Source organism: Neofelis nebulosa, chromosome 12 (genome assembly GCF_028018385.1).
Source record: "Neofelis nebulosa isolate mNeoNeb1 chromosome 12, mNeoNeb1.pri, whole genome shotgun sequence".
In the NCBI taxonomy this organism is placed as follows: domain Eukaryota; kingdom Metazoa; phylum Chordata; class Mammalia; order Carnivora; family Felidae; genus Neofelis; species Neofelis nebulosa.
This window is the reverse complement of record NC_080793.1, coordinates 10,021,715-10,048,983: the sequence shown is the minus strand read 5'-3', so window position 1 is coordinate 10,048,983 and position 27,269 is coordinate 10,021,715. Positions and strand designations below refer to the sequence as shown.

At 36.6% G+C, this 27,269-nt stretch overlaps 1 protein-coding gene across 3 annotated transcripts in view; it reads left to right on the top strand.

The window, feature by feature from the left end:
- Positions 1–27,269, top strand: part of PBX3 (PBX homeobox 3) — a 220,361-nt gene that overhangs the window by 135,659 nt on the left and 57,433 nt on the right. The window lies entirely within an intron of this gene.

Here is a 27,269-nt window from a genome sequence, read left to right as displayed (position 1 = left end):
TAAGTCACTCTGTTGTGTAAGAGGTGGCACACGTGCCTTACAAAAACACTCTCTCTTGATGGCATTATTTGAGAGGTAGATTTGATATTCCAATATTGTTCTTGTTGTATCTTACCAACACCTAACACACCTGCAAGATGAAATTTACAATAGTTTTGTTGAAGGATTTTGGGGTCTGTTTCGTAATGTATTTCATCCTCTGCTAAACAGTGTAAAAACTAAATACTAGGAAAGTTACAGAAACACTTAAAGCAACTGGTAATTTGTTCAAAAATTTGTAATGCCCTGCTTCTGTAACTGAAATTAAGTAACTAAATGTGTACATTTGAGATGTTAAGTTCTTAATTTTTAAAATAATTTTTGTAGGAGGCCAATATACTAAAAGATATAGCAAGATTTAGTCCTAATTTAGGTCAGACAGCATAAGGCTTGGGAAGTCACATTCTCTGCTTCTTTGGTGAAGAAGATATCCAACATGAGATACTTTGGATGATTATGACTATTGAGTAAAAAATATTTTTAAAGGTTTTTTTTTTTGGTGTAAAATGTACTTTTGCAAGTTTACTGTTTATTTTAACCTTGAAGTACTTTCTCCCACGTCAGGTTATGGAAAGAAAAACAGTGACCACAAACTACAAGAAAATGTCCTTGACATAGTTTGATTGGAGGTGGAACAGCAGTAATACAAATTGGGCACCTTACTGAAGGGTTCGTGAGCATCCCCAGGGTCATCGGCCTTAATTTCTGTTAAGTGTGGCGTCGCCCACGATTACCCGTGGTTTCTGGGGAGTAACTCACTGACCCGTGGAGAGGTGTCTCCGGTCCTGGCCTCTTCCTCCCTGGCTGTGGGTTGTTGAAAGGCGTCTGCACGCGCGCCGAGTAGGTGCGCGTTGCACACGCACCGGCCGAGCCAAGGCTCTTTTGGCTGTGCGCACACGCAGCAGCCTCACTCTTTTCCTCAAGTCCCGAGTTTTGCATAAAGATGTGTTAGGAATCTCCTTTCTAAAGATTCTAGAAAGATAAATAGTGGATGTGTGGGAGCTCAGTGTAAGCCCAAATTTTCTTTCCTTAGTAGTTGTTTGTTCTCAATCACCTTGATGAAACAATCTTGAAGCCGCTCCGCTTTCCGTGGCGTTTGGAAGGAGCCCCTGACAGGCTGATTTTCCACCCCTGTTGTGATGCTGCTTTCTCTAGTTAATATTCCTATGTAAGTGTCGCACAAAAGTAAACCCAAAGAGCCCGCACAGGACACGGAGGCTGCTCCATTTACATTAATTATGCAGTCAGGGCGGTGAGAATTCGCTGTCAGCCCGAGGGGCGGGGGCGCGCAACAGCGGGAGCGGGAGCGGGCCGGCCCCGGGGCCTCCCGGCGCGGCCGCGGGAGGGGGAGCCGGGATCGCCGCGGGCCGCGGGGCCGCGGGGCCGTCGCTCGGCGCCGCGGAGAACAATGGGCGCGCCCCGCGGGCCGCGGGCCGGAGCGGCGCCGCAGTCCCGAGCCGCCCCCGCCCCCCGCGCCGGAGGCGGCCCAGCCTGAGCCCCGCGGGGGTGGGTGGCCGGGCGGGCGGCGGCTGTGGAGGCCCGGCCTTTCCTGCCCGGAAGCCCGCAGCCCGGCCTCGCACCCTGGGGTTGGCACCACCTGGGAATCAGACCTGCTCCCGAGCCAGGGAGTTAGTCCTTTCGAATCCAAGCCCGAACTTGATTTGAGGCCTGGCGACCCCAGAGGCTGGATTTCCCTGATTTCACTTTAGCTGGGTTGCTGCCGACTCCGGTTATCTCAGAGGTGGACGGCATAATCGCCCTGTGAACGTCTTCGACTGATTGGAAAAAATTCCAAACCAGCTACAAAACAAGAACACCCTGGGAAAATGGTGGTTACGAGGGGAGTGAGGAGAGGGGAGGGGACCAAAACAAAAAAACAACCCTTTCTAATCCCTCACCGTAAATATGAAGCATCCTCCTGGAGGTTTCCCACTGTAATTGGCTCTGAGGCATCCTAACTTAATGGCTATTTTTCAATGGGAGACTGAATTCCATAGGGAATTTCACAGGGAATTTAATTGTACAAACATTTGTTGAGTACCTACTATGTCCTAGGTGATGGGAAATTATTACCTCATTATTGCTGTATGGAAAACATTCCAGAAAATTAAGATTATTGCTCTTTCCAGGATTTAAATATGGAGGCCATAAAAAACAGCTCTTTTTGTCACCACTATACCCATCCCCACCCTTTTCTCCAGGACTTGGCTTTAGTCAAGAAGTACTAGGGATACTAGGGAGGATGAATGTGCCTTTTCTATTCTTTTAGCACTTCTGAGGAGCATCAGTAAAGATTATTGTGCTGTAGTTCTACAGTGTAGTTTATGCATCTGATTGTGTGAAGTTAGAATTGTATGCTTGCAAGGAGTAAGCAGCCACATATCCATGCCAGTAGAACAGAACAGTGAGATTTGGAAAGATTAATATAAAAGGATAATTTTTAAAAGCCTTGCCCCTTTTTTGCATTTGCAAAAACAATTCCGTGGTCATATTTTGTACTTTTCTTTAAAGGATGGTGTGTGTGGCATTTTCACGAGTAAATTGTGTCATATTCAGCCAGGAGCAACCACACTGAAAATTTTTCCAAAAGGAATTAGGCCATCTTTTCAAGGCCACATGTAGTTGCTAGCTATGATGATACTTAGCTCTATCCCAGCCAAAAAAAAATAATTTCTGAAGAGATCAGTGCAGTACCTTTATCATTTTCTGTTTCTTTCAATAAATAAATAAAAAGCATTATGTAAAAAACGGTAATACTTTCTTCTGACATTTGTACTATGCCCTTGTTCCAAAACGGAACTACTTTTGAGAACAAATGTGGTTAGCTTCTCTGGCCTATAAGGAAAATGTTGATCCTTTGATACATAGTACGTATTTTTAAAGTCACTTCTGATTGCTTAGAACATATTAGCGTGGATGACTTTTTCTCACGTGCATACATAAAAATATAACTTACTAGAATGAATATTAAATCATGTGAAATTGCTGATAGTATCTGACCTGTTTTTATTTGGAAGATGTCAATTTCATGTGGTTCAATCAAAAAGACAATATTGGTAACACATAAGTGAAATGAAAAAGCAAAAAAGAAAGTACTTACATACTTAAAACCTTTGTGTTTAAATGTACACATGTACAAAAGATTGCATTTGATGTTACACAAATAGAATAAAATGTTTATGAAGTTCTTTTTTTCTCCCATGAAATTGCTTGAAATAACAATGAAACAAGAATTTTAAAATTTGTTTTCTTTTAACCCTCAGGGGAAAATATCTCTGTTCTTTAAAAACAAAATTGATAACATATGCCAAACTTAGTGATCTAAGGGCCCTTGGAATTTTAACTATGTATATCTTTGTATTATTAACTGTATATATTCTGTGTATAAATATCTGAAATTTTGGCTTTTGACTCTGTTTCCATTCCATTGAAGAGTTAAGGTACTACTATTATGTACATTTCATCCCTAATTTTACCTGAATCTAATGGGAGCTTCCAAAATTAGCTCTTGCAGTCTAATCAGCATTTTAATTGGAACTATATTTACCAATATGGCTCAACTTTTTTTTCCTTACCCTCTCAGAACAGTATGTATCATAAAATCATTCACACAGTGTTTGCTTTTGATGCTATCATCTGTGTGATTTTTGTCTCTGAGATAAATTTCCACAAATAAGTTAATTTTTAAAATTAGAATGCAAAAGTGATAAATTATGAATATACTTATTTTAAAAATATTTAAATAAGATATTCACTCAAAAAATCATATTCTTACTTCGTATCATTAGCTTTGACATCATTGTATGGTGCCAGATTATAATGATATGAAGCTTATAATACTATTTCACATTTTTATCCACTAAATAAAAACCTGTCCTGTGTTTTATTACAAAGTAGGTGGCCTGAAGGAAAAATATATGTATTCTTTCCTTTTGGTATAAAATATGCATTTGGGCTTCTCATTTCATCCCCAATCTGTGTTATTCCTTAAAAATGCAGAACTGCCTGAAGTCCTCTTTAATATTTAATTCAACAACTTTTTAATCTGTCATTATGCTGTGATGAAGTAAGCATCAAGTGTCGCCGAAAAAGATTAAATTATACTTGGAAATAGGAATTGAAATGATTTAAGGTTGGAGGCTGAATATTTGCTTTGCACAAGTAATAATAATAGTAGCTTGGGTGAAGAAGGGCTTTGGTTTGGCTTTAATGTCTTTGCCTTGCTGTGCTCCCCTGTGGCTCCCCCTGATTTACGCTGGCATTACTGAGCTTTATTTTATTTAAATGGAGGTAGAAAGTGGAAATTACTACACTACAATACATTAATTACTCCATACTATTTCTTTGTACTGATTTCCCTTTTTTCTGTAAACATCATAAACAATGATGCAACCTACCCAGTATGGATAGCAGCTGTAAGCAATCCTGTAGTTCTTGTTAACAAGCTTATCTTAGAAAGGAAAGGCAGTAATAATTAATATCCATCTATGGAATAGTGAGAAGCCAAGGAACATTTATGCTTTCCCTTTTATAGGGGATGATGTCCTACATAAGAATAAGCTGTGACAGTACGTGTTAATATTTTAACCACTGCATTTTACTTCCTCCTTTTAAAATCTAGACTTTAATCTGTGGGCTGTTTTGTACTTAGAGACCAAAGGTGCGGGACTTTTAGTCCTCAGTGACTCTTAGATTATTCAACAGGTGACAAAGACTAACCTCTTTGGAGTACTTTGTCTCTGCATATGTTTAGATCTCTGTCATCGGGAAATCTCTGACTGCCTAGGCTTATTTTTAACCTAGTTCTGTAGCTCTGTCTACACAAGGCCAAAGCATCAGTCAGTCTAGTGGAGAAAACTAATTGAGAAATTATTCGGTCAAGTACACAGACGAGCTCCGGTGGTTGTTTGAAAGACTGCTGTATTTCATTTTTACGGTAATGTATGTGTATTGTTGGTTTGTACGTATATTCTGGCTCTGTCTGTAATGAATATTCTCAAAACATACCTTCATTTGTCATGATTTGGCACGATGATGGTCCTTTTAAAAATAAGCCTGCAAAGAGACTAAAATCTTGACATGTAGCACACCTGTTGAAATATTATCTGTATTAGCTGTATTCACTCCCAGGGATCCAGGTGTCTGCCATTCAGATGTCCATTTCCCTAGCATCATGTCCTCTCATGGAACAATAATAAAGAGAAAAGGCCTCCCCCTTACTTTTTTGAAACATTCTCAGTGAGAATGTAAACTTAGTGCAGTGAGTTCAGAATTATCTACTAACTCCTCAGAATTAAAAAATAAAATAAAACTGGCGAAGTGTTTTTAAGTTTACAAAGCTTTCTTTGTTACCTTGTGATTCTTATATCAACATGGCTGCATAAGTTGTGCTAAGCATAAAACATCTGGAAAAAGTACAAAAGGCTTTTTGCAAATGATATATTCATTTTTTCATAAACTAATTTTTGTTGGTAGCTTGAGTTAATTTTATGCCCTCCCTAATGGAATTTCCCGAATATTTAGCTCCCCGCTTTATCGGTGAATACCCAAGTTATGGAGGGTGGGACAATTGTGTGGGTATCATTTGACGCCTTTTCCTTTGTTATCCTTAGATATTCGAAATTAAAGTTCTGTTGTTTTTGATAGTAAATTACTTCTTGTAGTTCATAAGTGTATATTTAGAGGACTAGGTTCACAGATTTTTTTATGATTTGGTGTTTTGATCTAGAAGATCCTTTTTAAATAAATCAACTTTTTACCAATTGGTCAATGTTTGCCTACATAGTGTTATTCCTATTAAGATATGCATTTGTCAACATGTGCCTTTTTTGCTGTAGCACAAGACTAGTTGCCTTTCTGAAACCCAGTATGCTTGTAGGGTAAAGTAAATGCATGTCTTTGTAGAAGAATAAATAAAAAGAGCAACCTGAGTCAATAAGCGGGTTCAATTCATGCCTACAGCCATGGCGGACAGCTCATTTTGTAGATGTGGGTGTTTTGTTTACATTTATAATGCAGCTTTATTTAATGCTGACAGATATAGCTTGTGGCAAATGATAGTCAGAATGTATGAGCAGTCATAATGCTTCTGTCTTCTTATAGTGTGCTGCTGAAAATAAGCAGTTCACCTCTGTTTTTATTGAGGAAAGGATATGAGACAGCTATAGCTTCGTGAGGCTATTTATTGAGTTGTTTTACTAGCTGTGAACATGCCGCTTTATAGCAGTTGTGAAAATGGACTTTGCTAGTGTGTGGGAAAGGAAATAACATTGCAGTATACAAGGGTAGTAAAAAATCTCTATAAATAATTTTTCAGACTGAGGAATATTCTCATTTAAACAGGCAGAATGGGTTGTGATTTTGGCTAGGTGTCAGTTTCCCCCCAAAAGTCACCAAGTTGGAATTAATCATATATTTCAGAGGAAAATTTTGATTCTGCAAATATTAATTGGGTTTGAACTTAGGAAAAGTTGTTTACATGTCCACCTAAATCTAGTACAACATTATGACCTTTGGGGCTTAAAGGATCTATGTAACCAGTTTAGGGGCGTAGATTATAAAATGCACTGGGCTGCATGTATGTGTGATAAGACCTACCTGTAAAGCTATGTTATTGGTATCATTTAAGAATGTACACCTGATATAGAGAAACTTGCATTCATGTACTGTTTATAATGTAGTAGAGAATTCGGATGTTTAAGTAGCACACAATGGATGGAAAATTTTAAACATACTTGTGTGTTGACCCTAAGGATTTTTATTCAGAATAACTAAGGGAAAGTAATAAACAAACCACATAATTTGAGTTTGCCTCATTTCTTTCATCCTTTGGAAATTATAGGCACTCACTATACGTAGAATTTTTAAGTCTACAACAAACTGTTTTGGTTTGTACACTAGTTTTTTGTTGTTGTTGTTGTTGTTTTTTCCTCCACTAAATCTGCCCAGGTCTACTACAGCTTTTTGATGTATAGTTATTTATTGGCTACCATAATTGTGATGGATATAATACTTTTTATTCTTAAACATAAAAAAGAGCATTAGAAAGGTACATGTTTGAAAATTTTATTACTTTTCTATTTTTATTCAAATGCTCATCATACAGTAGTGAGAAAGGTACACAAATAATATTTTCATGCATGCAAAATAATTTAGAAAGCAGTGTGAATCTCAGCAGGTGTTTCTTCCATGTCTGTGCTCAAATTTCTAGGGAACACTGAATATTAAATTGAAATAACCTTCCCTTGATATTATGCAGCTAAAGTTCAGTTTAATTCTCCGATAAGGTTTTCCTGGACACATATCATTTTCCTCTCATGTAAATAAAAATCAGACTACTTAGATTTTAATACTTGCTACTTTACAAAGTAAATCAAAATGCTGCAAAGTACTCACTTATTTCTTTTCTTGGTGCTTTTATTAAGGCATTTCTGTTACCACTAAATATATGGATTATAAGGATGCTGTAAAAATGTTCTTATTTCCTTCTCCACTGGCTGATGAAATGGGTTAATCTCTCAATAGAGCTATTTCCTTAATTCACCACCTGTTTTCAAATCCCTAGTAACTGACAAGGTAAGCGGAGAGATTCCTCTGTGTGTGCCTTGTATACTTATTTCACAGAAAGAGGAACCTAGAATAAAAAAATAAGACAGAAATCTTCCTTGAATTTTTTTTTTTTAGGAAAGTTGTTAATACGTTACTAAAAAGCTGCTATATTTAAACTATCATTTAGCAGCCCAGTTATGTCACCCACCAGGCACTTTTCAATGGAAATTTTCAACTCAAAAGGGCATAACTGTATATAAAGACATGTATTACCTTTTAGAAAATGCCCATTTCCTTTCTGTATTCCTTACTGTATTTCTGTATTGAGAATGTGAGACATATAACTAATGGAAATTTTATATTTTTGATTTACAAACAAAAGAACTGATTTTATACTTGTAAAACCAAATGTGGGCTTGGCTGTTATGGTTAGAATGTCTCAACTGTATATAAGTAATCATTTATTGTTTAAATACAGAAGAGGCTGTAACCAAATGCTGTCAAGAGCCATCACACTCATTAACCTGCAAGCTAATTAGCCTCCTCCTGCCTGATTGCTGACAAGTTCTTCAATCTGAACCCATTGCTGTTGTGTCAGCAGAGAAGCACAGAGTGAGGTAGAGGAGGTCTCCATTAGATGTTTGTGAACAAAGTCTCTGCATTAAAGGTTTGTTTTTTACACTCTAACAAATGTTAGAGCATTCATATCGCCAGCTATAATTAAATTGGCAACTCTTAATTATTGTAATTAGCGTATTAACTGTTTCCTTTCCTGCTCATCTATAATTGATTTCAAGAAATTACATGTAATTTAATGTGAATTTTTAAAATGTAATCATTGTTTAAAAGGTTTCAATAGTTAGGTGTATATCTAAATGGTATTGAATATTTGAAATAATATGCATAATAAAATCACTGAAATGCAGTGTCTTGTCAAAACCAGTACATATGAGCTTTGTATTCACATGTCCTTCTTTTCTGTGCAAACATGACATTCACTCCCCATTAGATTTTTTTTTTTTTTCCTCCAAGTAGGCTAACATTTCTTAACTACGTTGCAAATTAGCATTGGAATGATAGAACATTTTGCAAATGCATCTTAAAATATGAATTCATTAATTTGTGGAAGACTAATTCATTTAGAATAGCTTCTTGAGGGCAAAAAACATTCACAAGATATTTTGCTTGTTATACCATCCAATCAAACCCGAGACTTTATGGAGAATATCAGAAAAAATAGAGTATATTTTGGAATGGTAAATGATCTAAGTATGAATTGAGGAGGCCTTTTCTGGGTTCTGAGAATTATCACTATTAACTACTTTCTGGCAAATGTTACTTACAATTTTGGTTTAAAATATTTGAATGATCTTCAACAAATTAGAGGCGTAAGCCATTCTGAAATGTCATATATACCAGTAAAATGTATTCACATGTCTGAAAAGCCACGTACTGAAATTTATTGTACTTCTAGTTTATGCAGAGAAAACTGCTATTTGAGGTTATCTGATTTGAAAGTACTGGATTGAAGTAAGAAAAAGCATCAGAGTTTATGGGAGCTTTCCATACAAGTGCTGTTTACTTGTATTGGACATGGGCAGAATTATTATTTGCATAGCATCCTGTAAAGGTCTGTATTATTTTTTATTTTTATATTTATTTGTTTGTTTGTTTGTTTGTTTATGAGAGAGAGAGAGAGAGAGAGAGAGAGCACGAGAGTAAGCCTGAGTGTGGGAGAGGCGCAGAGAGAGGGTGAGAGAGAATCTCCGGGGCTCAATCCCATGACCCTGGCATCATGGCCTGAGCCACCCAGGCACCCCAGAATCTTGTTAAGGTCTTAAACTATGTGAATATATATCTACCACTAGCTGGTGTTAAGCCCTAATTAAGGAGTGGGTATTTTAAATAAATTTTAGTCAATTCTTAAAATAATTAAAATATTAATGTGTCTTGTTTCAGTTATCATTCACTTCCAGATGGCAACCATTTTATGAGGCACTACCTAGTGCACTACAAAATACATTGTTCTTTAACAAATATGGCCTTTTAAGTACAGTGGCCTCTACATAAGAATTGTAACTTGAGCCTGAAGTCAACTGTGTGATGGAATAGATAATGGGGTTTCTTCTTGTACTGTAGATCTGTGGACCTGGTCTCTGGGCTAAGAAAGATTTGAGGTTCTGAGGCAGCGTTTTGTGTCTTTAGAATAAGATTTATGTGTTAGGTGTTACCGTTCTTACCAGTAAGGACACTGTCCTACCACCATTCCTTACCTCTACCCCACTTCCCTAGTACAACCTGATTCTGAGAGAAGAACAAAATTTTCTCCTGGAAACTTCCATACTCTCCTTTAGAATGTGATGCAACTTAAGTTTCAGAGAATTTAGTGTAATAATGACTCAATTTTACTTTACAGAGTAAATAAAATTAGGGCCTTTTGAATTTTAGGGCCCATTTCAGAATCATTGGGCCACTTATCATAGTTTATAATCATAGTATCAGAGTCCTAACTAAATTCTGAACTTGTCAGGGAAAGGAGCCTATGGAACATCTAACTCAGTCCTCTCATTTTATAGACAGAAAAATGAGACTCTGGGGAGGCAACTTGCCCAAGGCCATACAACCCAATAGTACAGCAGATATGAAATGAGGATCCAGGTCCTTGGACTTCTGGTCCAGTGCTTCAAGTTTCATAAATTCAAGTTGTAGTAGATTGATTTAGTACTTCCTTCTGGGTATCTATGATTATTTTTATTATGGTTATTTTACGTTGAATGTTAAAGTTGTTTAAGGTATGAGTACAATTTTTTTTAATACATATAATTTTATTGTTTACAGTAGATGCCCAAAGTTACATAAAACATTTAGCCTTTTTAAAGAATACACAAGTACTAACATAGAAATGGCTGAATTTAGAACCGAATGATAGTAAAACAGAGTAAAACAGAACCACCGTTTGACATTAAGGGGTATTTTTCTCCCATGAGTTATTTAATAAAAGAAACTTCTGTGGTGTTGGAAGTAATGTCACTAAAATGCCGATTTCAGTAAGAGCTTCTAAAGAAGCTAAATTGTTTTTCAACAAACTTATGAGATGAAAGCCCTTTCTATCATATGCCTAGTTTATTTTTCTCCTTATTGTGTATGTCACATTCTTTAGATAGAGTGTGTGTGTGTGTGTGTGTGTGTGTGTGTGTGTGTGTGTATGTTGTCATTGTCAGAGGGTACATGAAGGGAGGAGAATAGAACACAAACCCTAAAGCTTTATCGTTGGCAGTGTCTTACAGCTTTTGGTCAGCTGGTGACTATTTCAATGCCTCACTGCCGTGAGTAGACTGTCCACTCTGCACCCTCTACAAAGTTAGGATTAGAACAGGGAGACTTTATTTTTAAAAAGGGGGGGGTTCTTGCCCAACATTTCATGTGAAATAAATTACTTGAATTTTGATACATCTTAAATGACAAATGTAATATTTTTCTATTTTCTATTAAATGTGTCTATGTAAGTGCTTATCTAGAAGTGATTAAGAATTGAGGACATTGTCTTCTGTAGAACTGTCCCGGTGTTGGTTTGGCAACTCTGTATTTGCAACTGTTAAAGAGTAAAAGCCCCAAAAAGTATTTTCTTGATATTAGCTTTCATTTATAAACCAGAATAATTCTGAATGTTTATAGTAATGGGAGATAACCCAAGGCAAATTTAATTTTAGATTGGGCTTTTGCTTAATGTATTATTCATAGTATTGTATCATCAGTTAAGCATATCCCTGACAATAAACTTAAAACTTAACTTTAATAGTAATATCCACCCTAATTTGGGTGAGTCAAATAGTGACCTGACATGATTTATTTTGCCTCATTATTGTAGATAATTTTTAAATAATGGTGTGATGGAGTTATTTGGTATGTTTTTCTCATTCTCCACTCCCCCCCCCCAACTTTTTTTTTTTTTTTTTTAACACTTTGCCATTTTTGCTGCATGACCTGGTTTTGCATTTATCGGATTCTCTGTTCATCTAATTAGTATGTTCTAAAAAGACCTGGACCACTTATTGTACAGAGACGTAGCCTGTGGGTGTTTAATAAGGAGCTTTCAGTGTTACATTTGCATCTTTTGCTTGGGGTCTGAATAGTGAATTACCTTTAAGATCATTAGAAGCACTGCTGTATTGTTAAAATCGGGCTGCAATATTCTAATGACAGTTTAAAACTTCAGGCTTCCTATATAACCCAGGTGACCCCAGCATAATTGTATGCAGTGTAGAAGACCCCAGGATAAACTGCTGACGGTTCTGCTCATCCACAGTGTAGCCTCAACAGGCAGGTAGCTTTCCACCCAAACAAACCACATAGAGATGTAGTGAAAGCAAATGAGTCTTATCCCTAGTCATGTGCACTCAAGTGTATATATTATTTATATCATGATACCAGTCCCCCAAATATGCCTTGATACTTTTCAAAAAGAAACACATCCACCAAGCAATGTGCGGAATGCAGAATGTATTTTATCAGAAACCTGACCCTTTTTACATGTACTACCTGGAAAACAAGAAGCTTAAAAGTGGGATGTTTTGCTTTCAGGTTCTTCCTCAAGGCCAAAAACTCAGTAGGGGAACATTTTGTTGCTCAAGGATCAAACTATAATTTATTCTTTCTCTAACCAAATATAACCGAACTATTTATAGATACCAGGTGAAGGTCCTTAAATCTGTTCTACAAGATGGCTTAAAATACTGTTTAGATATTTGTGTATTTTGTATTTATATATTATTTTAGATTTTTTATCATTATTATAGAATTGTAGGATTTTAAAGCTGGAAGAAAACATAATTTAGCACCTCTTTTTTGTCATATTCTCCCTAAAAGTTTTCTGATCTCAAATTGGTGTGATATTCACCTCCTGCTGTTGTAATGCCAGAGAGCTCAAAGGTAGCCAGTACCAAAGGTGACATAAATAAAGGGAAAGATAGTGATAAATTTTATGTTTTTAAATAAATGCCTTTACTTAGAGGGCATTTATGGATTCCTTATCTGGCATTTACTCTGGATCTGAGCTTCTTGACTACATATGAAAGACTAAATGAATACAGATTTTTTTGTACAACTAATTTTAGTAGATGGCATGTTAATTGATTTAAAACCTAGGAAATTGTACTTCAAAATTGCATTTCTGAAATAGCTTTTTCTTAATGGAATCTGAAGTTACGTGGTTGTGATCAGTAATTTCTGCTAAACAGCTATATGTAAGTTTTAGCACAGTGCTCTATGTATAATGGGTATTTGGTAGGTGGGTTTGTTGAATGAAAGCATGAATGAATGAAATATCAAATAGAAAAGAATATAAAAGGAAAAGAATATGTGCCTGGCACATAGCCGGACTCCTGTAGTTAGTTGAGTCAACTAACCAGTTATGTTTTCCAGAGGGTGTCACTTCCAATAACAGTTGCAAAAGTATTAAAAGAAATAATAAGCGGGCAGTAATTAACTTGAGTTCACCTGGCAGCCTGTCTATAATGTGTTTATTTTGCTTATCTCATCCTTTTGCGCTCTTTTCTTGTTATCAGTTTACTACTCCGAGTTCTCCAGATCAGCTGTGAAAAGTAGCTACCTGATGTGACAGGATCCTTGTTTGAACCATGACACCCAAAGTTGCCTTATTTTTATTTTTTGCCCTTGTTTTAATTGTCACCTTCATTGTTTGAGAAACTCAGATCTTTGTTTTTTGAAGAAGGGGCTTTATTTGTACCTTTTAGATCTATTGTGGCAATAAAACAACTTGTATTTAAAAAAATAAATGATTATTTCTTATATGGGAAGAGAGGTTCATCGTAAGGCAGGTATTTCCTGCAAAGACCTAAACTGAAAAGTAAAGTCAGAGTAAATTTTTAGTTAAAACTGAGTCTAGATTATGTGCATATTCAAAAACATTATATCAGATTTAACGTATATATGATCAGGACATTGACCAGTGATATTCTATTAAGTAGTTTTGCAGGATTTTCTCTTCTACGAAGAATTTGTTGTACTCGCATTATTGTTTCCTTTGGGATCTCAGACAATGACTCTGTAGTCTGATTCATTAATATTGGTTGTCTTCTGCAGGGAGTATCCAGATTTGACCTGCCAAGTATTAAATTTTTAATGTATTACTAGTTCTTTCAGAGAGTAAGCCTCGTCTTTGTTCTTCATATTTTCGTACCAGTACAGTTTGAATCAGATACAGATTTAATTTGTAGCATCACTAAATATGCCTCATTTAAAAAATACACACACAACACACATACACAACTATAAAAATGTTTATTGATGAAAGTATTTCAATATGAATTGCTACCTTTTAAAATATTTGGAAGTATGCATTTCCAAATTTATTTTGAAAAGTGCCAGGGGGTGTTATGTGCTATGTACAACAAGTTAATTATTATGCTATTAACATTGATGATGTTGAATGTGTATTAGTTAATGTGTTAATGACGTGTTAATTACTGTACATGTTGTGAAGACCCTTCAGGCTTGTTCTATGATGCAACATGTCAACTTGAACCAGACCAAGTAATCTGCAAAGCAGACTGTAACTCTTAAAAATAACACTTGTAAACATAAATTATAAATTAAATTATGCTTTTTATTATCCTTTTTCTTTCTGGTAGAATGAATAAGTAATTCTTCTGCTATCTGCACCTGTTAGAACCTAATACTGTCAGACTCTGTTTTCCCCAGGAGGATCGGAAGAGATTTGTTATGCAATAACTTCCGCTTTGTTTACGCTCTGGCATTTAGTGTATATTTTATATAGATTCATGTGTTTTGCAACCTGAAAGATCCTTCTTTTTTTGTTTACCAGATTAATTTATAATGGAAGACACTCAGTCTTTGTGTAAGCAAGTGAAGGGTAGCTTTGTTCTATTAGCGCCACTAGTTGATATGAAACCGGTCTATCTATACAGATTTGTGATTCAGGCAATGGCTCTTCAAACTTGTTGGCCAAATAGTTGAAATCTCAGGAGATCAGTCATAAAAACTGGATGCCAGTTTCAGATCATGTAAAAGAGGCCCAAATTTGCTGCTATTTATGGAATAATTTACATTGTTTTTTGTATAAATACAGTTTGAAAATATTAAATATTTGAACTTTATTACTTCAACTTTTGATTTATTTATTTATTATTATTTTTTTAATGTTTATTTCTGAGACAGAGAGAGACAGAGCATGGGGGGGGGAGGGGCAGAGAGAGAGAGAGGGAGACACAGAATCCAAAGCAGGCTCCAGGCTCCGAGTTGTCAGCACAGAGCCCGACTCGGGGCTCAAACTCACAGACCGCGAGATCATGACCTGAGCCGAAGTCGGACGCTCAACCGACTGAGCCACCCAGGCACCCCATCAACTTTTGATTTAATGGTTGCTTGTGTCTTCCTAATTGACAAAATTTTTGGAAAATATGCCCCGGTGATCATCTTTAAAAGATTAATTTGGAGAAATATGATAAAATTGACAATACAGTGTTATTTATATAATATTATTTTTATTTCTTCAAAATCACTGTTTCATATAAAACAAAAAACATTGATGAAGAATGAGTATTCACAAATGAACAAAGGGTCTTATGGTGAAGACGTTTTTCAAATGACCCAGAACCAACTTTTAAAAATACAAAAATAAAATAGAAGTGAATGTTCCTGGTAGGAAGTTACTCTGTATTTTAGATTCTGTTAAAAATAGTATGTGCAAGAGGAGGTGAAGAGTTCAGGCTGTAAAGCTAGACTGTCTAGGTTCAAATCTTGGCTCTTTTGCCATCTAGCTGTGTGACCATATGCGTGGGCTTTCACCGCTGGGGTGCGCCTCAGTTTTATGATAGTAAAAGTGGGCATAATAATAGTACCTCCCTCTTTGGATTGTTGGGATCGCTAAATGAGTTAACACAGGTAAAGCACTTGGATCAGTGCCTGGCACCTAGGAAGCACTCAGTATGTGCGAGGTCTTATTAACCTTCCTTTGATATTACACTGAAAATTATTTGGAAGCATTTAATTTCCACAAGCTCTTTGAATTTCCAGGGACCCATTATGAATGTGAGTTTTTGGTGTTCAGTCATTATAGTCTGGTACTTCATCACAGAAAAACATCTTATTTTTAATGATGATTTTATTACTCTGGTATTGTTTGCATCCACCTGGAGTAATCCCAGGCTTTTTCGTTCGTCTAACCCTGCTTGATCTCCTGGAGCACGGTTCTTGTTCAGATGTGTATTGGCACGGAAGGGTATTCTGACCAAGACTTCTGTCTCCCTTGCAAATATTTGTGTATCTCTTGTTTACGGCCCTGATGTCCTCTTGTAATACCCATGCAAAAGGGATTCTAATAAATCTTGTGCTCAGCATTACACATTGTTTGTTTTAGCTGCCTTCCACTTCATGCTTCCTCCTTTAAGAGCGAGCCATTACGAAAGGTTAGATTCACAGTTAGCAGGCTTTAGCTCTCCCTTTTGAATCAGTGAGGTTGCCGTTTTATTGCTCTCCGACTTACACTTCAGTGATGAGAGTAAACTAGCATCAGATTAAAGGTCAGCAAATCCCATCAAAGAGAGGAATATTAGGGGCAGAGATAGTTGGAGAGGCAGCACACCACTGGGTATTGACAGGGTGATTCCAGGGTATCAGTCAGCAGAATTATAGCTGCCCAGAGAGTCAGTACAGCTTTAATGAGCCTGTGTGAAGAGGAAGAGGGTGGATTTATGTAGTTCCTCATAATTTTCTGTAGAGACTGTTATTGCAGACATTCTGTGGAGTGTTCTGGTCTTTCATTTAATTCAAAGGTCCTGGAGCTTATCCATCCTCTAAATTCCTTTTTGTTAGCTCAAATCAAAGTTGACATTTCCATGGTTTACCACCTAAAGCACCCAGTTCAAAATCAGGTTTCTTTAGGCAATTTTGAAATCTATATACTGTTAATATAAATCCACAATCATGTTTATATTAGTGCATATGTATCTCCTCTGCAGAGAAGTGGGTTGAATAATAAACATTTTTTTCATAAGTAGGCAATGGGGGGAAATGTGCATTTACACATTGCCCTCTAAGTAAGTGGAAAAAAACCTGATTGTAATTATGTTATGGTGCTTTTCAGAAGGATCTTAATATTCATCCTCCTTAAATTGACTTTACTAATTAATTGTTTATATGCCCATTTGTATATGCCCCATCTCACTCTTTATGCCCCCCATTCCCCTAAACTGGAAAAAAAAATTTTTTTTCATCTCTAGAGGCAAAATGTTTTTAATTGTTCTAATGAGCAATACTCTATTTAATTGCTGTTATTTTCAGTCCACCTTGATTTTGATATGTCTTTGTAGTGAATTTGACTCACTTCAGTTTCAGGAAGGGATTAAATCTCTATGATTTCAAAATCTAGAATATGCTTTGAGGAGTTAAGGTTTTTTGTGTTGTTGTTTTTTCTTCTTTTTTTTTTTTAATGTCTTTGGATATTTTTGCTGTAGGTTATTTGCTTAAAGAGTTAATGGCATATAGATACAGATCCAGATATAAATAGATTCTTTTTGGTTAAGCTTTTATTTAATAGGTTACTAGAAAATAGATGGTTTGTGGGAAAAATATCAATAAATTTATACTAGAATGTTGGGTTTTATGAGTCAAGCCAGCCCCTTTTTGTAATTTGTATTTCAAAAATATGCTACTTTGATTATTTATGAGTAAATGAATGCATTATTAGCAGAGGTCTTGTTTGTGTGATTTGCTGCTCGGAGGATGCTTTCAGGCTTTTCTGCCATTGTCCTCTGCATTCCATGTGGGTGGCCGTGCTTTTCAGACACTTACATGGTTTTTAATGGAAGAGAGTGATGGATGTGATACAACCATGAGAAGCACAAATATCCTTCTCGAAGTTCATCGTTGACTGAAGCATCTACAGTAGTTACAGCAAAATGTAGACTCCTTAAGAGAGATGCATATAGATGGATAGTTGGTAAAAATCTAGAACCCATCTTCAGTCATTAATTAGATGCTATATTTATATTAAAGAGCCAGCACACTTAAAAGTAACATCCTATGGAAAGTCCAGTAAAGTTCATGTTTCCTATAATCATGCCATGCTTCACAAAGCCTTTTCAATAAAACTGAGCCTGCGTCCTTTATAATAATACAGATAAAACTTTACGCCGTGCTGTTACATTGGAACGCACGGAGAATGCCAATGACCCTCATGCCGTGTTTACTAACATGCTCTTTTGAGCAGTGCCTGCGCATCAAGATCATTCGGCATTACAGAAACAATGAAGCGGGCATTTCTTCCTATGAGGGGAAAGAGGGAACAAGTGGGTGTCTGCTGTTCATAATGAAGTCAACTGACTGTAATTTTTACATTCACTTGTGAACATTTTAGAGAAAAGAGAAAGAAGATGGCCGCAGCAAAAGCAAAGGAGCTGAATACAAAGATAAGCATAAGGTTAATGATCTGATAGGGGCCGGGTTCTTCCTGCCCCGAGGGGTGTATGAATGATGCTTACTGATTACCTTAAAAATACGCAACCTAGTACAGGTATTTTTAAATTCACCTGGGGTCTAGAATTTTCACTTGAGGAAAATAACAAATGCAAAAAGGACCATTTTTCTCCCCAAATTCTGACCAAAAATTTTGTATCATATATGGATTACATGTAAAGTTTTAAAAGATACCATCCATTTTATCTACAAAAATGTTTTATTAAATATTCCCAGAACACCAATTGAGAAAAGATGCATAACTTTGGGTAATTTTAACTAATTTTAACAAAACACAGTATAGCTAGTTCTAACATGATAATGAGTAAAGTCACAGGATGAAGAGTCCTTATTTCAGGACAAATAAACGACACCATTTACTTTCCATGCAGTTCCCTACACGTGGCCATTCTCTAGATTTCAGAGTTTATTTGAAGTGTGTGGCCAGAGACTGCTAATCATGAGTGTTTCATCATCAACATACATCAAAGTGCCATTCTACCACCGGAAGCAATATGTGAGAGTAAAAGTAACATGAAAGAACAAAAGAAAAGAGATAACTTAGGTCATAAAAATTGAGAAAGCAAAAAGCAATAAAACCACAAACCATTAAAATATGTTGCACAATAACAGCAACACAATCTATGACAAAGAAGTTCTGATATATAAAAAACATCAGATCAAAGGAAGAAAAGAAAAACTTCAATCAGAAGTTTTGGTAGGGGCGCCTGGGTGGCTCAGTCGGTTAAGCAGCCGACTTCAGCTCGGGTCATGAACTCATGGTTCATGAGTTTAAGCCCCGAGTCAGCCTCTGTGCTGACAGCTCCGAAGCCTGGAGCCTGATTCAGAGTCTGTCTCCCTCTCTCTCTGCCCCCCCCTCCCCCCCCCCCCTCAAAAATAAGTGAACATTTAAAAAAAAAAAAAGAAGTTTTGGTAGTGGACTAGATCAGATTTGGTATGAACACTACCAGAGGTCAGATAAAAGTTGTTGTTGCTTTTTTTTTCAATATATGAAGTTTATTGTCAAATTGGTTTCCATACAACACCCAGTGCTCATCCCAAAAGGTGCCCTCCTCAATACCCATCACCCACCCTCCCCTCCCTCCCACCCCCCATCAACCCTCAGTTTGTTCTCAGTTTTTAAGAGTCTCTTATGCTTTGGCTCTCTTCCACTCTAACCTCTTTTAAAAGTTTTAATTGTAGGACAGATTTGTTTCAGATTACATTTTAAGACTGTAAAACTTCTGCATTGTTTTATATGTATGGCATGGCTCTTGGTAATGTTTCAACATCACAGATGATACTTTGGAATTCTGTAAATAGTTCTTTGACTTTGGGAGATGTAGTACTTTAATAAAACCAGATTTCAGTCTTTGTGATTTAAAGTGAACGCCCCTATTATTTTTTAAAGTGATGATTATGTGCCAGGTACTGTTTTAGGCATTTTTGCACATTTTATACCATTTAAACTCCACAATGAGTCATTGAGTTGCTGGTATCTATATTTAAAGAGAATGAGCTAGAAGACTTGCCCATAAACACAGCTAAAAAGTAACAGAGTCAATTTGAAGCCAGGCTTGTGTGACTCCATATTCTCTTGTAATGTGGTATATTCTCCCGTAGTGTAGCTCGTTTGTATTGTACTTGCAAAGTCACCTTAAAATCCAATATTATTACCTCTTCCTCCAGGTGTTTGAGGTATAATGGAACCCTGGACTTAAAGGAAGGCAGGTCTGTGTTTGAATCATTGCTTTCATGTTTACTAGCCACATGATCTTGAGCAAGTCACTTAACCTCTTTGAAGTTTGGTTTTCTCATCTATAAATGAAGATAATGGTATGCTACCCTATAAGGTCATTTACAAATCAAATGAGAGAAAATGTGAAAGACACAGCGTGCTGCTTGGCATCTACATATATGCTTAATCAACATGCTGAAGTTTGAACCTAGAGAACTTTCAGGCTAAGCAATAGAAGGATACCCAAGTGCAAACATTGTTTTGGGTTATCACATTAGCAGCTGTAAAATAAGAGGTTAAAGGCACATAAGAAATAAAAGGACACAAAAAATTTGCTTTGGGGGAGAAACATTTTGTATTGTGGACTGGGTGTAGGAAGAACGTATCAAAGTCTAGAAGATTCGGTCTTCCAGAAAATAGAGTAGTGGGGAAAGCAGCTGTGTGGTGGAGCACACACGATGCCCTCTATGTTAGAAGGAGCAGGCGCCACAGTGCAATGTTATCCCATTCACAGCATGGCAGTGATCTTAACTGACAAGACAGGAAATGAAAGTGCCATGGCGATCTCATTCTGCAGGGAGAAAAGGCAAGGGGACAGAATGTGGGGATGTGGGCAAAGGAAGGATGCAGTAGGAGTTTGTGTAAACAAATGCTAAAATGCATTTAATAGAAGAGGAGCACGTCCAGAAAATGCACATAATAGAAGAGGACTAATTGATTTTGATGAAAGTCCAAATACAGGACTCCAGCATTTTCTAGTGAGGAGATCCCAGGCACGTGGTAAATTTAAAAGGATATCAGAGGCACATTAGATCACTGGTAACCACATAGAATAGCTAGTCACAAAGACCTGTAGGTATGAAAGCCAGTGTTATTAGAATTCTCCCCCCCCCCCCCCCCCCTTAGATTCTGAAACTCATTGCTTTTCTTTATACAGTGCTGGGGGTTTTTTTTCCTTTCAAATTTAGTTGTCATATTTACCAATCCTCAGAATCTTTTCAGTAGAGCATTTTGTTTGAACATCTATCCCTTCAGATAAAAAGAAAATGGCCGTTTCCTTTTTTTCCCCACTTGTAATAATTTCCTTTAAGAACAGAGCACAGGTAACCCTTTGTGCTAATATGCGTGAGAAACATGGCCTGTTTTTTCCTTCATCCTTTTTTCACTGTCTCATGCAAGCACAGCATACTTCATATCTTGCCCTAGCCCTGTTCTCTTCTTCTGTAGCTGACAGTGCTTATATATCAAGCGCTCCAACAAGATGCAGCTCCATTTAACAAAAAAGTGCCTTAAAAATGTAACTCTTCTTTCTGCATTTTTATTGCACAGTCCATCTGCTCCTTCATCTTGGCTGCTCTTCACTTTCACAGTGACAAGGCTCACTCCTTTTTCTTGTCTCTTGAGGCAAGATCTAATTGGCAAGTGGGAAGTCTTCAAAATTTGCCTTTGCCAGCCAACAGTAGTTTCAGATTTTTATGTAAACAGTTGGCTAAAATAGACTTGAAGGGGAAAGAGAAACTATAATGAAAGTGAAGGATTTTTCGAAAGTCTTTTCCCGCAGAATGAACACACCTTCCCACAATAGAAAGGAGCATAGTAAATGTTTTCAAATAAATGAACGGTACCATAGCTTTATCAGTTACTGGGTAAATACGGTAAATAGGATCAATATTTTTGACGGCTTCAAATAGCAACATGTTTAGTGTAAATTATTATATCAGGCTTTTGTGTAGAACATTCCTCTATTTCTGGCAAAATAAACATCTGAACTTGCGATTTGGTGGGGATTGGTGTGGTGTGGCCAAGGAGAAGAATTGATTTATAAGTGGTCTCTGTATTGTCATTTGCATTGCTGGGAGCATGCAGAAATGCTAGAGTCATAGCCTTGAGACTCATACTGGCATGGAGAAACACCGGCGACTCAAGAAATACCTTTAAGTGCTTTCCCTCTTCTCATTTAAAGTACATCTGTGAAACTGCAGGAAAATAACAACTAGGTTCTGCCCGGGAGTCTAGTACCTGTACAGACCAAGATACTAATAATGTCATTATAGCATCTAGCTGCTTTCTATCGAACCTCTAATAAAGGTCATTAGTTGCCTGCTTTCTTGAGTGAGATGGCTTTGCAGCAAGTGCTTGGAGAAAAGTTATCAGTGCTGTATGTTAGAAATAGGCATCCTGCCAACAGCTTTATAATGAAGGTGAAGTGTAATAAAGCGATGGATTGACAGTTTATGTGTTGAAAGTGAAGGAAATGGAGGTGTGGAGAAGCATTATGGGGAATCTTTCTAGTCATATCTTCAATTTAACCATCAGGGGAAATGCTTCAAAATCTTAGATTTATGAATTTCTAGTAAGCAGTTTCCCAGCATGTAAACAAATCTCAGTGGGCTGTTTTAGGAAGGTAGATTTGGGCAGTGAAGTAATCATTTTTATTCCTCTGATTTTCCAAATAGAAATGGACATATATGATAAAAATGTCAGCCACACTCTCCACGTCAGGGCCCTAACAGGATTACATGTCAGTTCTTAATGTCTCGCTCTGTTTTTCTTTGCCATGAATGGCTGCATTATTGCTCACAGGAACTTCACTGTAATATATGGTAAGAGACAAGTAGCTCTTTATGGCCAGTGATTATTCGGTTTGAATGAAACCTGTGATTTATGTCCATTTAACTGAAAAGCCTTGTAAATTCCCAGTGCTGCATTTTTCCTCAATAGAGAATGAGTCAAGCGAAAGTGACAACTAGGTTGGCGTGGAAATGTGCAGTGCATTGCCGTGTTATATTTAATATACCTGACATGAAAAACGTGCACACACCACGCAGTCACCTTAAATAGGAGTGAAAGTGACATTAGCTTGTAATATGACTGCCATATTCAGTGGATTAGACACTAACATTGGCTTAAAAGGAGATTTGGAGCTAGAGTGGGATGGGCATGGGGCCATGAGTTGTGATAGGCAACTATATCATCTGTCATTTCCTCATACTATTTTAAAAATTAGTTGTTTTTACAGTTGGTTCTACTGATACCTACAAAATAATAGGATTCTTCCCTTTCATTACAAGTCTCATCTTTAGTCCTAAGAAGGAGAGTGAGAAATCAGGTGCAAATATTATTCCAGATCTTTCTTTTTTCTTTTTTCTTTTTTCTTTTTGTCTGTCAGTCAGACCCCACTCAAGGGTCTGCCTTCCCTGGACTTGGCCTTAGCTTTATCTCTAGTCCACCCATTGTTTGTCTGAGAACCCCAACCTCCCCTCCTCCACCCCCAGACCTAAGTCTACTTTCAATAATGGTGCCTTGAGGGATTTCTCAGTGTCTTTCTCTACTTTGTTTCCAAATTATATTCCAGTTTTTCACAGCGAAAAGTAATTGTTTCAAATGAGGTCTTATAACCATGGGGCTTGTGACCTTCATTTCATTTCCAGCTCTTCTGTTTCATATTTAAACTGCTTCTTATTCAAAGGATTTCACAGAAAAATATCTTACCTTTTTTAACGTTTGGGGGGAAAAGTAGCAACCTGTCTGTATTAATCTTTGTTCCTTATAATTTGGGTTATGTATATCAAACTGAAGCCAACTTTATTTAAAATGCAGAAAGCACAGAAAACAAAGTTGGTATTTTCTTTAATCATCTTTAAACCACAGGCCATAATCCTACTTGTTACTTTTAAATAACAGACACAAAATAAAATCTATGGAAAATTGTAAGGAAAACAGAAAGTATTAGCATTGTGACTGGTTTCAAAGCAGCCAAGAATTCAGGGCTTGCTGAAAATATCTGATCTGCCCTCGTTTTACGTGTCACTGCTAAAACATTTTCCTCTGAGCTAACACTGGAGTGGTAGTTGAATGAATCGAGAACAAGTCCATCAGAAAACAAAATTATAGAGATTTCAGAGCCCTAAGCTTATGAATAATTTGGGATCTGGTTTTATGGCATGCTCATTAGGTGGGGGGGGGGGGGGGGGTAGGGTGGGGGAATCAAACAACTCAAGTTTCCATAATAGCTTTTTGTTTCTCAGCAGATCTGAATAACGAACTGTTTACAAAGTAAAAATGATCTGATAACTTTTATTTATCATTACTTATACGTATAATGTGCCTTCCCTGATTCTGAAATATTGTAGAGCTAGCTCTTAGTCGTGCCTAATTCATTGCTATGTGTAGAAAACATTTGAAGTAGCCATGGTCTGAAGCCACTCTTTAGTCCTGGATGAACAGAGGTTTGTCATGGTCCAGTGGGCTTGGTCCTTGAAATGAGGGAACCATGAAGCTTAGTTAGTGCCCTGTGTTTGCACCTCATTCTCTTGGGTCAAGCCTTCATTGTATTACAGAGTTGTTCTGTTAGAGAGGCTACTACTGTACCATCCAGCCACTGCAGATTTCTAATCTGCTTATTTATAATTCAAAAGCTTGCCTATATATTAATGAACCCTTAATGAGCTGTTGAAAATGCCTGAATTACGGTCAGATTATTAAACTCAAACAGCCCCGTAATCATACCATTTGAGTGGGCTTTAGGTACTTTTCACATCTGCAGCTTAGTATTGTGAAGGGTATGCGTTTATTCGGAGAAAGCTTTGTAATAATTTTGACCCGTAATTTATTTATTGCCCTCCGAATGCAGTCGTCTATGCAGATGCTCTCTCCCATTATCTGTGGGGCAGGTGCACAGCATGTTGAAAGACAGCTAATTAGGATTTGCTGAAAGATATGCAAAAACTGTGGGCTTATAACAAAGCCAAGTTCATTGTTAAACAATGTTTTACTGTGTTTGTATGATTTGTCTAAATCTTAGGGATACTGAAATGAATGTTGTGGTTATAAGTAGATTGCAAATAGGGCTGTGGTGGTTTTTAACTTCATAATGCTGTTATAACCAAGGAACCTAGATGTAAAACTTTACAAATCTCTGTAAATGTTCTAGTATGCATTTTGGATTAAAAACAAGAATGAGCAATTTTTAAATTACCGTTTTTCCAACTTTAAATCTGAAGATATCAAGATATTTTGGTAACTACACAGTCAAATTCGTTCTGGCCCTTGCAGATTTAGGTTCATTAAAATGTTTATAGGTGCCCAGAGGAGTAGGTGTTATAATTGGAAGCCATGTGTGACTTTGGCAGGTTAGTAAGCTAAGTAATAGTGGGTGAATAGATAGATGGGACGAGGAATAAAATAGCAATCTTGAATGTAAGGTAATATGAATAGAAATATTCAAATTAACAATAATTTTTGGAAACTAGATATTAACTATTTAAAGATCCATAATCATGACTTTGCTTAGTAGAGAAAGAAATTTGATTCACTTTTCCAACTATAGGTATGAAAATGACTTCAGTATTGATAAATAGCCTTCTCAATGTTGCCTAATTATACAGTGCTTTAGTACTTTTCATCCAAAGGAGTATGAACTTTTTGTTAGGAAATGATTTTTCTGATTAGATTTGATGCACATAATTTGTAAAGTAAACGCAGAAGGATTGCATTCAAACATTTTTCCTGTATTTGAGGCAAACACTGAAGTGTTGATTTAGTTATGATTTTAGAAGAGATATTATTCATCACAAGGGGAAAATATTATACCAGCTAAAAATACATTCTTATAATTATTTTTATTTGTGTCCACTACTACTGACTTTAAGGATTGCTTCCTGTTGGTATAGTGGTATTGGGAATGCATATTAGGAATGTATAAAAGTGTCATGTCTTTTGCATTTCTTCCTGATGAATTTCCTTCTTCTGTCTCCCTAATAGTCTGCTTCCTTGTGTATTAAGTCACTGAACATGTTGTTTGCCACGCTTGTGCAGGGAAGTGTAATAATTTTGACTGTGGATGTTGATCTGCTATTAAAGAACCTCACCAAATATCCATAGGGAAAAGATCAATATGTTTAAGTACAAGGTGGAAAACTAGAAACCTGGAGGAATCTTGAGGGCAGATAAAAAAATCACCTTTTCTGGAGAAGCACCAGTATCTGTATAAATAGAAAAAAGAAACAATGAACACATGAAAGTGTAAGCAAACCTTTAGTTTAAGAAGGAGAAACTTAGAAGCTGAGTCCACATGTAAGATAAGACGTTGCTCAGTGAGTCCTCACTGCATGCCAGATGCACAAAAAACTTGGTATGTGGAACTACAAGTGTGTCAAGGCCATGAGATTTTAACATCTAACAAAGTGAATTGGATGGAAAGAAAATCAAAGATGTTAAATTAAAAATACCAGTGTAACCAGTATTTGCCAGATCTGGAAGAAATAGCAAATACACGTTTTTCTATTTTTGATTAGCAGCAATGTTGATACTGATTTTATCTTATTTAGAGAGTTATCTAACTTTCTGGTTCCCTAAATGAATTTATTGTCTTAGTATATTACAGTTTTCAAACCTTATTTATTTACCTCTGACCAGGCACCAGATATAATTTTAAATTATTGTGAGTTAGTTTTATTACCCAGTTGAAATTATTCTGAAGTATATTTTTAAATGAAAGTGACAGCTTTAAAGTGTTTTGAGGGAGGAAATTAAAGTTGTGTGTTTGAGTTAAGACAACCAAGAGCTCTGTCATGCTGTGGGTGTAATTCAGGACATCTAGGAATGAAATCTGTTCTTAAAAGAATTGATGGTAGTTTTAGGTTAGCATATAAAATCACGGAGCTGGTGCTCAGCTGAGTACTTGGCAGCTTATAGATGTTACTGTCATGTAAGTTACACTAGACACAGAGTGTGCACCACTGTGGATAAACAACAACAGGCACAGAGGAAAAAGGCAGCATCCAAATGCCGACATGCAAGATGCCAACTCCCCTCCTCCCCCTTCCCCAAGATGCCTTGTAACTAAGTGTGGGGAACCTGCTTTTAAACAGATTTACAGAGGTTAATTGGGCTGGGATATTTTAGATTATGTTACACATTAATGAAAATGCTGATTTTGAGCTGTCATGACTCCAGTGCTTTTTATACCATGATAATTATTTTAAAACTTTGTCTTCTGTGTTGTTGAAAACATCTTGGCAGAAAGCCTGTGTGACCTGATTAAACCTATGAATTGTCAGCTGTGATCTATAGTTCTCAGATGAGGTTGCTGACTGGGCATCACTTAGGAAGTTCTTGATTTAAAAGCAAAATTACATGGAGACTACTGTGCCCAGCACTGGATTGCCATTTCAATGGTACATTTTTAATACTATATTTAGGGTCCTGATTGCATAGATTGCTTAACAGATTCATTCACTAGTATATATATATATTTTTTTCAATAATATATACTTTTAAAGCATAGCTAATTACTTCATAACATATGAATTTCTCTTCTCCCCTTGAAATTATACAATGGAGACTCCGTCTAATTCTGTTTATTTTCTAATTTTTGGATATAGTTTGTGAATGAATTATTCCATGGGATTTTTAGATTCTGTTCTTCCAATCATACAGAAAAAAAAAA